The 13,204-nt window shown below is 36.3% G+C and overlaps 1 protein-coding gene and 1 long non-coding RNA gene across 2 annotated transcripts in view; one reads left to right on the forward strand and one right to left on the reverse strand.

Annotated features, from left to right (window-relative positions):
- The window catches only part of SHISA9 (shisa family member 9), a 191,429-nt gene that overhangs the window by 22,286 nt on the left and 155,939 nt on the right, over positions 1–13,204 (forward strand). The window lies entirely within an intron of this gene.
- LOC114016766 (uncharacterized) overlaps positions 1–13,204 on the reverse strand; it is a 38,126-nt gene that overhangs the window by 21,906 nt on the left and 3,016 nt on the right. Inside the window, exon 2 of the long non-coding RNA XR_003561423.2 lies at positions 865–953. This is a non-coding gene — a long non-coding RNA (uncharacterized LOC114016766). The remainder of the gene's footprint in view (positions 1–864; positions 954–13,204) is intronic.

The raw sequence follows: 13,204 nt of genomic DNA on the forward strand, positions 1-13,204 counted from the left end.
AAAAGGTAACTTGCTCAAAGTGAATGTATTGAACATATGGGATGAGAGAAGCTGTTAAAGGAAGATGACAATGAAGAGCCTCACTTCACAAGGAGGATGTCAGAAAGCACACAGAGCGAACGGGTTCGATTTAAAATGCTCCAGAGAGTCTTTTTTTAAAAAAGGATTCAAGATTTCAGAGCTAGGTAGTGTGTAATACCTGGAGCTGCTTACATAGCTCACTGAACTTTCGGAACAGAGTGCTGTGTCTGCAGAACAGATGTTACCCCCACGGGTAAATTTACCTGGACTGACCATTTGACAATGTATCAATTTAAGTAATTTGGTAGATATTTGAATGATAACCATATTATATTTTTCTTTTTAAGCCACAGATAAATAATATCAGAAAGAGAGTAAGAAAAAAAGAGCCTGAAAACCAAATTAATTTTACAATAATAGTAATAACTTAGTGATTCACCCAGGTGTGACTCAAAAGCAGGCCAGGCAAAGTCTCATTCTTTGCATCCTGAGGAGTATCTAGTGGATGATACCATTGCTTCAGCTCAATCTCTCTCTCACTTGATCTCTTTCTTGCCCATCAAAGCTTTTCTTGCCTTCGTGTGTTTGTGATTCTGCTTTTCTGTGCCTGACAGTTGTAATGAAGATATGCCACAGTTAGTGACAAGGCAAGTATTCTAGAAAAATACTGCCAGAAGAGAATGAAATGAAAAAGCTAATACCTGCCATTGGTTTGTGGAAGCAATCACCAATATGTAAATTTATGGCACACTCTGTAACTTATAGAAAAAAAGTATTTGTTTAACGATCATCATTAATTAAAAAATCAATGAAAACACAAATGCATGGAAGAAAACAACTCACCATTAAAATGTCATTGCAGCATAAGGATCCATAAAGGTGATACGGGAAAAGACAGCATACGTTTGTCTCCATTTCAACACCAATTCTAGCTGAAAAAAATGTTATGAATTTTTAAAAGCTTGAAGTTGTGCTACTCGGCTTAAAGTAACAAATGTTTTTGGTTTTTTTTAAACAAATCATTGTCTTCTTACATACTTTAACATTCTTATCACTTCAGCGTACTGAAACTCTATGTATGTCCTATGATGGAATATGACATTTCTCTCTCCCTCAAATTTCTGAATTTAGGCCACTTATGTACAAAGTATGTGTAAGTTGCCACAGTATACACAGTAACATACATTTCCTCAGCAATCCTCACTTTGCTATTGCCTCACCTTTAACTATTAGCAAGGGAAGAACCTGTTTGTTATTAATACACCTTTACAAAAATATATAAACAAAAAAATGCCTTCTGAGATGCATTTTCTAACATTATCTGTAGTTACTATTTCAAGATTCCCTGAACTAATTAATTGCACATTTTAAAGCAAATTAATGTATTTTAGCAGCAGCAGTGTGATCTTTTCACCCATTATTTACAATGCCTTATAATTATGGTAACTATTACAGGCACAGAAAAATCAAGAATTTTGTATCTTTCGATCTTAGAAATTAGTGCAAAATAAGGTGAAATATACAATAGCATTATTATCCTTATACAAAAGCTGGGAAGTCAAGTATTGTCTTTCATTGTCTTTGAATTCCACACACTATGTTTTAGGCTTCAGATGTGACAGTATAATTTGTATCAGTATAATACTATAATAATTTCAGAAATATAATACAATAAACACTATCATTGTTTACATAATCAAGATATTCCCATCTCATAATCCAAGGATGCTTGTAACAATCTGTTGTATTGCTTACATTAACATTATTACCTACCCTGAGTACATTGAGATGTAATTTAAAACAGAAACAACAGAGTATTGGGGATAAGGAAATGCTGATCAAAACCTTAAGGATTTCTAGAGGTCACAAACATCCTGGCAGTCTGCCAGGATCACAGGAGCTGACTAGAGAACACTTTGCAGTTTTCCTGCAACTCCAGGTTAACACAGTTACTAAAATCAACACTTGGAAAAAATTAAGAGTTGGTACTAATCAGGAGCTCATTGTGGGGGGGGAGAATGGGAGAACCCTAGGTTTTCTAACATCTATAATGCTTCAAATAAGAGTATTAAAATATTTAAAAATGTAAAATGGCTGTCCAGGCTAATTTATTAATTTTTATGCAATTCACTACAGAAATTATCTTAGTTAGCAATGATGGTTCAAAAATCTGTATATATGAAAAAAACTTCTATTGAAGTGGATGTAGGCATTGACAAAAACATACTGTCGTGAAAAAAAAAAAGCCTTAAGGGACTGGATGGTGATTAAATAGAATGTGGAGCTCATCACATCTGGATCCCCAGTTTAAATACAGCCATAGTGAGGATAACGGTGGTCCATTTGTAAGTTTGCAGCCTAAACTATCTGTCACTAGATTTTTAATTCTTTGAACATTAAATAATCTGGAAAGAAACAAGTTTGCCAGTTTCTTTACAGTGTCAGTAACCTGTTCTCTTTAGGAGACAGACTTGCTAAAAACAGAGGTGAGAGTGTTTATTAGCAAATGTTTAATTTATGAACACATTTGGTCTTACAGAAGAAACATAAAGGTCTTTTAAAGAGAAGCATGTTAGCTTTATTGATTGAGTTTTGAGTGGAATCATTACTTGGGGAACTAATTCTGTGACAGACTAACTGGGCTATCTGGCAAGGTGGAGTGCCTCTGCTTTCTTTTCTCTCTCACTGTTGTTACAACATGCTTCGGGCTAAAGCAATCACAGTGGTATTGAAGTTCCCTCACTGTGGGAGAAAAAAAAAAAAAGGAAAAGCAAATGAGCAAAATGTGGTCCACAGCAACAGACTCACATTGGCCAGCCTCTGCCTTGGACCACCTCTTAGCTGCATGGACTGTGTGGATTCATAGCTTTTAAAGAAGAAATGACTTCTAGTAGATATGTGATTTATACAGACACCCCTGTATAATGCAAGTCCTATAATTTTACCCAGCAGCTCCTATAGTCAGAATGTGAGCTGTGAAGCCAGACTACTGCTATCCTTCTGTACCGAGGGGTAATATTTTAGTGACATTTTTTTCAAAAAAATAATCAATGCTTGTTTAATTTTTTCTTTACTTTCTTTGGTACCATGTAATAATACAAACCAGAAGTGTAAAATATACCTATAATCCTGAGAGTTCTGTTAAACCCTAACTGATAGTAGGAAAAAGGAGAATACTAATGGAAAGAGCATATACTGAAGATTTTGTTTTCATGTGAATGCAATTAGAGCTTTTCTCTTAAGCTAATAGGATAAGTAACTATATGAGGAAATCCACAGACACTGCAAATGTGCAGGAGGGAGAGAGTAGTGTTTGCTTGGTGTTCAATGGTCCATGTGTAATAAGCTGGCAGTTCCATCTAGTTCCTACTGGACAAATGTCTACACCAGAAAGTCCTGTTTCTCCCCTCCCCCAGCAGCACATTTGGAAGTTTCAACAGCAAAACCAAAGGCTGAATTAAGAGACAGAGGGCTATATTTTCAAAGCTATTTTATTTTTCATTCTATAGATAAAGATACGCTCACAAGTAAATTCCTATTGCTTATATGGCATTGCGATTCAGGACAGCAGTTAATTTCCTGAATATCTGTGAATGACTGAACAACTCCCATGCTTTTTGCCAAATTATTCTATGAGATCTATTCTGATATTCCTAAACTTTGATCTTTTCCTAACAGCACTTGCCAACCTGATATAAACAGATAAATACCCTGTCTCTTGAGAGTAAAATAAATGTTGTAGAGTTTTATATATAGTTACTCTTGATTCCTGGATGATAGACTTGTAATAAATGACATGCAGGATGGATCACAGCTCTAATTAATTTTTTTAAAGATGTTGAAATGATTCCTTAATACTGGTAGTTTGTCTATAGAAAATGTAGCATATACACAGCATAACACAAACAAGCAGTGAATATGTGGTATTTTGGTATGGCACAATTATTATTGGTATTAATTTGGGGTGTCTTGGTTTTGGATTTTGCCTGCATAAATAATGTACTTCAGAAACCACATTGATATAACCTCTGCAGCAAACCACAGTTATATGTAGGTTCCACAGCTCCTCTATATGTCAGTCTTACTTTGATCCATAATACTCTAGCTTGATCTTGGCCAGGACACCAACAGTTTTGTTGTAATATACCATACACAAACTATGGAAATGACTGTCAGGCCCCTTCCCACCCAGCTGCATGGCCTGGGGTGAGAAGGGCCAGGAACTGGTGCAGCTGGCCAGAAGTTCCCTTAAATAACTAGAGATGCACTGTCCTTTTTAGGAACCATAACAAGCACCAGGGGTTGCAGCCCCTTTACAAGGAAGAACAAGGCATCACTGAAGTTGTCCTTGTAACAGCAACCCTAGGAAGCGCTTTAACTTGCTAGGAGCCAGGATGGCTGGCATAGCTTTAAGACTGCTGTAAAACACATTGTGACTGAAGAAAATACAGAATTAGGATGTAAATTGTGGAAATACAAAAGACTCTTTTCAGCTTTTCCTTTAGTTATGGACAGTCCTTAATGACAACGAGCTCTAAATACTACATACACAGTGCTATGAATTTATGACTCAACAAAAGCTGCAACAATCTTTAATTTTATATTTTTTTAACACTTGACAGATTGGCAAAACCATACAGTTGTAAAAAATTTCTTAACGGAAAGGCTTTTTTCATATAAAAAGATTTCAGGCGGTATGTATGTTCCTTCTCATGAGACAATGGCTGCTGAGTCTCCAATGCATTCTGCCACAGCTGAAGATTCACAATTCTCTATTCAGCCTGTAGATCTTTTCATGCCTGTTATATCTTTTTTCTGGTCCTTCAATATTCTTTCTAGTATGTGTATGTGATCCTTGTGTGCAGCTGATATTACTGAACTAACCTAGAATTTATACTTTTTGCCCTCAATTCATGCAGGTTTGAAACAACATTTAGCATAACTGGAATGGGGGGCATTAGTATCATCCATCCTCTTATTGTCATAAATGATCCCTACTGTATGAAACATGTTTTAATTCATGGGCAATATCTTGCTAACCCGAATCCCACTTTCCTGTATGATTTCATAAACTTTAATCCCACTCTGTGCAATCTCTGTAATAGTTTAGATGCATAGTGACTTGTCATTTGCATCCCATGAAGCTTTTATAACAATAGCAACTTCAATTAAACTATGCCACTTGGCTTCATCATACTTCCCCCAAAATATCTTTGCCACCAACTTTTCTGAAAGTGGCAATTCTCCTGAGCTTTCCAGAATTTATAGGTCACAGGTAAAACAGCATGTTCTCTGCAAATGTTAATGAGTTTACAAACTGCTGAGCGTTATAATGATAAATTTGATCATATTTCTCTACTGACTTTACACAGTCTTGGCACTGCAATATTTTTAGCTTATATCTGCTCTCAAAGGGCCCAATCCAAAGCTCATTGAAGTCAAGGAAAAGAGGTGTATTAAGATTAGCAGCTTTTGATCAAGTCTGAGACAGACAGTGCTGTAAAAACATTATCTGTGCACATCCCTTATATGCAACTGACATCTCCTTGCACCACTGCAGGTTACTGATTCTCATTTTCTTTGCAGCTTTCCACTTGATCAGGGAATCTATTAAAGTCCAAGCAGTCAAGGCAGCTGTCTTGAGTCAGATAATTTCCAGCTTCCTAAATAAAGGGAACTAATATAATATATACTTTCTGCCCACATCACTGTCATAATTCATGCGGTATTGTGAAGGGTTTTCAGAGAGGAGGGCAGAATGCAAACAGCAGTGATTTCTAAAGGCCAGTCCCCGGTCAGTCCTCTGCTTCTGCAATAGGATCCCTCTCCTGCTTTTACAGTTACTTTCACCAACCTTCTTGTGCACAGTTCACTTTACAAAGTAATTGCTATAGCTTTTAAATGTATCCTTTCATACCTGCAGGGGTATATAGTGAAGACTGTGAACAGGAGAGAAGGTTGTGTTGCTGTTTAGTGTCTGATGATACCAGTACAGAGAACTGTAGTCTGCTATCTTTCCTGGGCATTTTAATATATTTACAGATAGAAAGGTGACCTTTGTTTAGAAAAAAAAAATTGGTTTATTTCAGCAGGGTGCAGTTTATTTTGTTATGTAAAATGATGGCATTACTAAATAGCATTAGAAGTGCTAGTAACCAAAACCAGAACTACACTTATAACTGCTTACACCTGCTTTGTTGAACAATCTGCTACAAGTTAACTTAAAAATACAGATGACAAAACTAACATTTTTTAGATGAGAAATTCAGATTCATTTCTCCATGAAATACAGAGCAAATACTGAAAATACCTAGTGGTAACATCAATTATCCTTGTCACTGAAAAATGTGTCTTAAACACGGAAGCCCCTTAGGATAGCCTTCTGTCAGAAGGCCAATCACAAAATCACTAAACCCATACAGACAATTGTTCACTGTTGCTTCAAGCTATTAGTATACATGTGTGAAAAAAATAATTATTCAATAGTTCTGTCAGATACTCTCAATTATGTCAAACTTTAAAGTCTGTGTGACCTTTTTTGCTATAGGAAGTGATTTAAAATCTGCCTTGCCTCTGACATTTAAATATGGGGGACTATACTGTTCATTTATTTACCAAGATAAATAAAGATTAATGGAAGATGAACAAAGTAAAGCAGACTCTTACAGAAACAAACCGTTAGAAAGGAGTGAATAAATAGGACTACTTCTGGCTGTTCTTGCTTTTCATTTTTTGCAAGTCATTAAGTTTACTTTCATGCAGCATAGGGACTAATAACTAGATACAAGTTACTATAAGCACCTGTCAGCTTTGCCAAATAAACTACTCTCTGTTAATAACATAAAATTTTGTAAGGGTTTTGGTATCATACTGCTGAATGTTACTTGTGGAAAAGGTTATTATCCAACATGACTAAATATTATCACACTAAGTCTTATGCAAGTGTCAGAAACTTCCTTTCGCATTACCAATGAACAAGAGCCTTGTTGTTTGGTTAGGACACTTGGTGGACTACTTTGGAAGTTCACTGAACATTTAAATAATAGATTTTGGTTTTAGGTTTAAACTGTTTGTTGAAGTACTTTAGTTTGTGGGCCCTGGCATGGTCAGGTGTTTCTGAAATTTAATTATATGACTATTTTACAGTTTCCTAAGATCCTGCTCTCATAGTAAGAAAAAGACATAGAAGATTACTATTTCCATTTTCTGTTTTCCATTTTTTCTAACACTTTGGGAAAACGAGTAGCACAAGCAATAGTCCTTTCTATGCAAAAATAATCAAAGAGCCTCCTCAAAGGACAATGCTAATCCTTCTCTCTTCCATTCCATACAACTACAATGAAAAAATACAAAATTACCCAAGTCCTCAATATTAGACAAAACTAAAAATACATTTTCTAGACTCTTGTAATTTTCTTTCCTTTAAAGCATATTCTCTGGTCAGTGTAATATATCATGTAAAAACACCGTAGACTCCAAGTACTTTCTAAATATCTAGTGAAATGGCTTTTTGACTTTTTCAGGGCATAGGATGAATGTGCAGTGAATTCACAGAAAAAGCTGTATGTGGAATTTCTGAGATTATATTGATAGGTGTAATTTATTTTTTATTTACAGTCTCTCTTGCCTTTAGTCTTCTCTCCTGCTGTCTGAATTAAATATTAAATAACTTTGCAATCCCACAATGCTGCTTCAAGCTTTAAAAAAGTGGATTACAGCCAATGCCAATTTTGGGCAAGTATCCAAAATTACACACCAGCCACACAGTGCAACGTAACTTTTGTTACCTTTGTATCACGTACCCACAATTTTTTCTTCTCTTCTCCCCATTCCCTTGAGGAATGACCTCCTCGTCTGGGTTGCTCCCATCTAGGAAATTTACTAATTGTTATTATTTTGCTTCCTAACATGAATTGTGTTTAATCCTGTGCCTGTGAAGTGCCTGAATAGTAGTTTTCTTGTACATCACGTACTGTTTGGAAATGTAAAGCATAAGCACTCTTCAAGGTAGCATATGGTACCTGATCCTTTTAGCTCTTTGTTTTGAAGGTGAACTTTAGGAAAACAGTATTCATTACTTTCTGTTTCTTTCGTGTATCAGAAACTTCTGTCCTAGTTATGGAGAGATACTAGAGCCTACTGGCCACAATTCTGACATCTGTAAACACAACTTATTAGGGAACGAGACAAGTCAGCAACATACACAGCAACAGCTATGCTGGCTGTTTCAGACACAATTAGAAAGTGTGTGTCTCGAGTCTCAAAATCTTAGCATTTGCCCTATACCAATCCTGATTTTGTAAACACTAATAAATACAACAAATAACCTATTATTCCAACATATACCTAAAATATAATGTATTGTATAAAGAAATGAGGTAAAAGAAGGGAATAATTGCATTTCATGAATGATTTGTGGATTTAAAAATATTTCCAAAACATTTTTTATACCACTTTTAAATAGCATGATAATTACCTACATGGAACATCAAATAAGCAATTTAAGGTATTTTCTGAACAAATTTATGGCTATAGTTTACTACATCAGTGAAATTACTATAAATTAATTGTTTACTAAAATTTTGTAAACTAAAAATTAATTGTTTCTATCTGCAGTGGTCATGGCAGTGTTTTCAATAAGAAATATTGGAAGAATTGTAAAAGTGAAGAGGCACAAATACTTCTCAAATGATTGAGAGGCTCTTCACAAAGTATATAACAAGTCCATATCTAAAAAAAATAATCATCAAATGAACCTCAGACATACAACTCTTAAGATTAGCTAAAAGATCCTCTACTTCACAGCTTTAAAAAAAAACAAAAACAAAACGCTCCATAGATTACTAACACTTCAGCAGAACATTGTTGTAAGTTAACTTTATGAGGCAATGTAACCAAAAATATTTTGGCGTGTTCAAGTCCATATTATATGGCAATGGTGAGAATAATCCACAGGCTGAATGTCTCCACCCAAAGCTCTTACATTTCTGTCCAGTGCTTTTAAATAAATAAGCACTTAATTTGGCCAACAGTTCATAGGGGAACTGTTGCTGATTAACATGGGAGTATGCAGGTACCTGTTCAGTAGGTGCCAGTGATGCCCACACCAAAAAACTATTCAGTATGAAGTAGGTCAAATTAGGAGAGAAGTTGAGCTGGAAGTAGAAAACAAGACTTCTGGAGTAAAAAGAACATGTTTAGGTTGGTTTTAAGAATGCCATCTAACTCACATTCTGAGGCACTAGTGCTTCTCCTCCAGCTAAGCCAAGCAGAACTTTGCTTTTTGTGTAGATTTTGTTGAGGACTATGAGGGGGTAGTATGTCTTCCATTTATAGTACACCCACAGGTTTTGTTATTGCTCTTTTATTAAAGGCATGATAGACAGAATCATTAGCTGTGCACATCATTTTCTTATATAAGAAGAGAGTGTCATGTTGTGATGGTTCAGGGGTGACTAGCAGCCCTAATACCGCCCTGCGTCTGTGTGCGTACGCCTTCCAGCTGCCAGGCCCTGCTTCTGCTGCTGCATCACTACATCTTTGCTCTGGACCACAAGGCTTTGCAGTCACCCTGTTCCCATTGTCCTGCCATGAGAATGCAGTGAGCGGTGCCATGCGTCTCCGGCAGATTCCTCTAAACTCTCTTCTCATGCATCTTGCAGTCCTACTGCTTTTGGACAGGCAAACCCCAAGGTTTTCCCACCTACCTCCAGCTATCTCATGACTGCCATATTTGTCATACACCACACTCTCTACAGCCCTGTGATTACAATCATCCGCAGTAGCTCTTTAACATATAAAAGAGAGAGAGTGGTAACAATATCAAAATTATGCATGGTTTGTGTGCCTGGCTCATTTTTCTTAAGACCTTGGTGACCCACGTGCTTCAGGTATATCCCAGGAAACCTGTGGTTCAGGCAAGTTTTATCCTCCTATTCTTTGTGGCTGTCATGTCACTAGACAACGTTTTCAGCAATAGCACTGCTCAGAGCATGCTCATTTCAACTCCTAGCCATTTTTCTTTTCCTGTATTGAAGAGTATCACCCTCCTCCTTCCCACCAATTCCAACAGCATTGCTGCTTCACAGCTGTCTTCTGAGTCAGACTGAAGGGCTGGTTATGACTTTAAAATAACTTAACAAAAACCTGCTGTATATGTAGTTAAAGCTAGATCAGTTCCCCTCACATAGTCCTCAGTGTGGCTTCACAAAATGGGGCTGGACAAACACTGGGGCAGCTGGCTACAGCCTGGGGGGATGAACAAGCTCTTTGTCGGCATCTCTCCACTTTTAGCTGCAGGTAGCTCATTTCTTCTGTAGACGCAAGGTTTGTTTTCAACAGTTTAGTGTCCTTCTGAGTTTGAAATAGGAGAGAAATAAGCCTGCTAATCAGATTTCAGCCAGGAAGTGGGCGCCTCTAAATTAATGGCTATTTTCTTAAGGACTCTTAATTCCTTTAAGGACCTCTGATTTCCTTTCTTGCCAATTTCCCAACAGCTCAGAATTAAACAAAGCAAATCCATTCACATATTTCAATATACCAACAGAAGCTACATAGTGATAAAGTAATTGCTTTAATCCTGTGTTCTTCAGGTATGTATACAGACATAATATACTAGGCAAGTAATTCTTCCTAGAAGAGCTAATCAAAGGTTTTAGTTTAATCAGTTCATTTTATATTCATCTTTTCTGTTTTGTCAGCCTAATGCACCTAATAAAAATTTAATCTCTCCATTGTTTTAGTAATGTGAACCACTATTTTACAAGGAGTACTTGACTGATGGTCATAGCCAAATGAAGCAACATGTTTTCTTGCCCTCACAGGGATTTTAAATAACTTTTAATTCTATGCCTTTGATGAAATAGTTTCTTTCCTTGACAACATGAGGGAAAAACAAGAGAAATGTGAGGCTTGTGCTGATTTCTTTCCCCCTCCCCCTCCTCCCTAACTTTTCTGAGATGGACTTGAAAAGATGTCAGTATAAATAATTCCCAGTATATGCATAAACTGTCTGCTCTGCCATGGTTTTCTTGAGTCTCCTAGGAGCAATGTGAGGCTGGTATGGGAAGGGTTGTGTTATAAAACCCCCAAATGACCTTGTTTTTCTAACTGAAACCCATTAACAATTGTCAAAACAGTGGTCAATAGAAATGAAGTGTCAATCCAAAAGGCATAAAAGAATAAATGGGAAACAAAGTGATTTTTCTTCCATGGCCAATGACCTTTCATTTATGGCCAACAGCATACCAGTAATGGTAATGGAAGCCTGAGAAATGACTATGAGGACTGTATGCTCCAGTGTGACAATGCTTTGCCCATCATCAAAAGCTTTCGCAGAACACATTGAAAATAAGTAAATGGTCCCCTTACTGTAGCACACATGGGTAAAAGAACTGTTTGCCTTGCTTCCTTTTATCTTAGAAGATGCAAACATGGTCTTTTTGATTATTTTTGTCTTTTTTTTCAGTCTATGCAGGCAATCAGGCAACCCTGGAAGGAACTCAGCATCTCAATGACTGCACTGTGGAAAGCAGACATTCAGCCTTTCCATTATAACATTTTACAGAATGATGTTTTCTAAATAAAAGCAATAGGTTCCTTTCCTCTCTTTTTTTCCTGTCAGGCAAGCCCTTCTAATGGCATTTTTATAAATGCTGGTAACTTTTGAATTTATGTTTATACCATCATTCACAGCATTGCTATCATCACCATGGAACATACTGGTGAGAGAGTATCTTCTTTCCATAAAGCTTTTCTAATGGCAAATTTCATAAAGATATTGATTTTAATAAATTGAGCAGTTTAATAGCAGAACATTAAATGCAATTCTCTGATGGATTAGAGGAAGCCTGATAAGACATTCATAACTTATGCCAGGATTCAGACTAATTCAAGACCTGGAGAACGGAAAAGTTTCTTTGTTCTGCACATAGTCAGGCTACAAGATGCAGTGGCTTGACAAAAGCAAAATTACAAACATGCTGCATTTGCAGCTTTGGAAAAGCTGCCTGCAATTAAGATCTGTTGCCACCAGCAGTGACAATAAGAGTGGAAACAAGAATACATTCAGTGACCTTGAAATGTAGTTAGGTATCATTTTCCTTCAACATTTTATGTATTGGTATGAAAGAATTAAACCTGCTTGTCTCAAAAGAAAAGTTCTTGAATATTATACTCTTTTTCTATATATATGTAGTTACTTGATACTATTTGTATTAGTCGTATAAAATATATTAAATCACTAAATATTGTACTATAATGATGTGCGTACACACACCTATGTATTTATGTATAAATTAATATAACCGTAATAATATAACCGTAATCCTACTTAGACCTTCAAAAGATGAACTTAACTAGATTTCAGAGAAGTTACCAATCCATGGTCAAAACATGCCATTTTAGAAAAGACTTTTCAAACTGGAAAGTGAAGCAAAGGAAGGGCACTTTGGAACTACATATATATTTTAAAATAAGGCACTTCTTGCTGCTAATAGGCTCTTTGTTATCTTTTAGTGTTGCTGTATAAAACTGTCTCCCCCATTTTTCAACGCTGATTGTAAAAATGCTGTTTTTTGCTTTGTCCAGCAGAAGATTCTTTTGCTCCAACCTTTTTAGATAGAAAGAAAGGAATCAACTTTACATAGAAAAGCTCTTAAAGACTCAGATTTATCCATGAGAAAATTGCCCCACTGTAGGACTGCAGAAAGCATGTTTTACAGATTATGCTGAGACAGTCTCACCATGCTCACTACTACAAACTCTGTGGAAGAAAAACGGGCATTGTAGCCAGCTAGGCACTGCCACTACACTTCTGTGTCTGCTTTCTGACAAGCTGGAAGTCCTCTTAGCAGCATGTGCCTGTCATGTGAATACAAGACTATCTTTTGCAGTGTTCCTAAAGTTCTTGTTACTAAACCCATCAATTTTAAGACAGCTTTCCTCTTCTACATTTTCCACTGACTCTTCTCATTACAGAAAATGCCTATAATACCAGTAAAATAAGCAATCCAGGCACATTAGCTAGCTGAGAAGACTGAGACCAGTGATTGTTATTTAACAACTTTGTACAGGTGTTATGTAAAATAAATTCTTTAATAGTTTATAGGAAAAAGTTAGAAGCCTTGACTTCAGTTCCTAAAATTTTTGTAACTGACTTTATGTTTCTAGTAATGCAGAGCTT

This window comes from Falco cherrug, chromosome 4 (assembly GCF_023634085.1).
Source record: "Falco cherrug isolate bFalChe1 chromosome 4, bFalChe1.pri, whole genome shotgun sequence".
Lineage (NCBI taxonomy): Eukaryota > Metazoa > Chordata > Aves > Falconiformes > Falconidae > Falco > Falco cherrug.